The sequence below is a fragment of the Diospyros lotus genome, chromosome 8, assembly GCF_014633365.1.
Source record: "Diospyros lotus cultivar Yz01 chromosome 8, ASM1463336v1, whole genome shotgun sequence".
Classification (NCBI taxonomy): Eukaryota; Viridiplantae; Streptophyta; class Magnoliopsida; order Ericales; family Ebenaceae; genus Diospyros; species Diospyros lotus.
This window is the reverse complement of record NC_068345.1, coordinates 2,360,345-2,362,705: the sequence shown is the minus strand read 5'-3', so window position 1 is coordinate 2,362,705 and position 2,361 is coordinate 2,360,345.

Genomic DNA, 2,361 nt, shown 5'->3' with positions numbered 1-2,361 from the left:
TAGTTATGCTTTTATGCTGCCTATGTATTTAAAGTTTTGCTACTTTGAATTCTGAACGTTTTGAAGAGTGAAGATGTATAACATTTTTATTGGTTAATGTTAAAGTTAAAGTTTGATTCTTGCTTCCGCAATTGATGTTTACAATAATTCTCATTCGAGATAGATAAATGCAAATTTTGGGATTAATATGAGCAATGATATGGTTTAGTCGTTGTTTTGAATAGAAAAAAAAAATATTATCTCAGAATTGTTCTAAGTTATAACACACCTGAGAAAGTGGGGTGTTACATTGGTTTCTGAAGATTTTGTTCATCCTTATTACTTTATTGAGACATTTCGGAAATCCTATACCCATAACATAAACCCAATACCAGAGGAGAAGTATTGGCCTAAAACTAATCAAAACTCACTTGTTGCATTAGAGTACAACAATAGACTTGGGAGACCAAAAAAGTCTAGGAAAAAGGTTGATGTAATATTCCAAGAGTCTAGAAAATAGTAGTATATATCAAGGATAAGTAAGGAAGGAAACAATATCAGCTAAATACCTTTTGGGCTAAATATAGGCAAAAAACTCTAGGATTAAGCATTCTTAAGCTAGGAAAACTCAATGATGGGTGACCTCCTGGGAAGTTCGAGTAGGCCCATCAGGGTAACTTATGTGGTTCTTCCTATTGCTTAATGCGGAATGTTATAGGTGGTATTAGAGCCAACCCTTGATGAAGACGGTCCAATGAGGGCGGGGAATGGCGCCGGGGCTCGAGAGTTTGTACAAGGAGCAGTTTCTGGCAGGCTTCTAGGATGGCAGCCTCCAAAAAGGAGAAGATCTGGAACTAGTTGTAAGATCGTATGACGAGGACGTCATGTACTCAAGTGGGGAGAATGTAATATCCCAAGTGTCCAGAAAAAGTGTAGTATATATTGAGGATAAATAGGAAATGAAACAATACTAACTGGATACTTTTTGGATTGAATATAAACAAAAAACTTCAGGGGTAAGCATACTTGAATTGGGGAAGCTCAAGAATAGGTGACCCCTGGGAAATTCGAGTAAGCCTATCAGAGTAAGTTATTTTGATCCTTCCTATCACTCGATACTAGATGTTACACTTGCAGATGAACCAATCAACCCTTATCGAGTCAATAGAAAAGAGGCAATCTCTCAAGTGTAGGAATTGTGGTGCGATGAACCATAATGCTAGAGGACGCAAGGGCCCACTTAACCCCAACAGGAAAATAAGGAAGAAAAAGCAAAAGGCCACTCCTCGAGTCTATCAAGAAAGTGCATGTCATTTGGTTCCATATATGATACCACTAACATATAATTTATGTATAAACATAGTTGCCAATGCAAGAGGTACTCCTTGAGCCAGTCAAGAGAGTGTATGTAATTTGGTTCCATATATAATATCACTAACCTGTAATTTATGTATAAACATAACCACTAACATCTATTATGTTTTTTTTTTTTTTTTTTTTTTTGGTCTTAGGGCATTATGGGTTCTACAGCCCTAACCCATCACAGTAACCCAGGTCCTATGCAGGAGCATCCTCTTCAAGTAGGAACAAGGAAAGGATCACAAAGAAAAAGCAATCATAAGAAAGACCAAAAAGGAAATGAAGCACTTACGTGTAGGTGTAGTTTGTTTGATGTTGTTAAACACTTAAGTGTAATAATTCGAGAGTTTTTTGACAGTTGAATTCTGGTTTGTTTACTTATAAACGTAGTGTTTGAAATGTTTGATGGTGCTAATTTATGTTTTGGTTGAATACTGCTATCTGCATAATAGAATTCTACAGGTTGATTGTAGTACAATATAAAAACCTGCTATATGGTTAAATTCTGGCAAAAAATTCTGGCAATATTCTGTACTTGCAATTATGGCAAAAATTTGCCATATGCAGTAATTGCATAGTATAATGCTATTTGTGTACAAAATTAATTTTGTACATACAAAATTCTAGCAAAAGATGGGCACAATCTTCAAATTAAACATAATACCAAATTCTGCAACCTCCATATTCTAGCAAAAGATGGACACAAATACAATTTTATAATACCAAGTTCAACATAATTTAAATCAAATTAAACATAACTAAATTATTCATCATAGTTAGGGTTGACAATGGTTCGGTTTGGTTTCGGTTTTTGCCAAAACCATAACCAAACCAAACTTAAATTACTAAAACCAAAATCAAACCATTACCCATTTGGTTTTAAAAATTTAAAACCATAACCAAACCATTCGGTTTCGGTTTAACCATGATTTTTTTAGTTTAATCCACATCAACAAACAAAGACAAATAGCATTCATAAAAAATTTTGATAATTTCACAACAAACAAAGATAAATTTTAATAA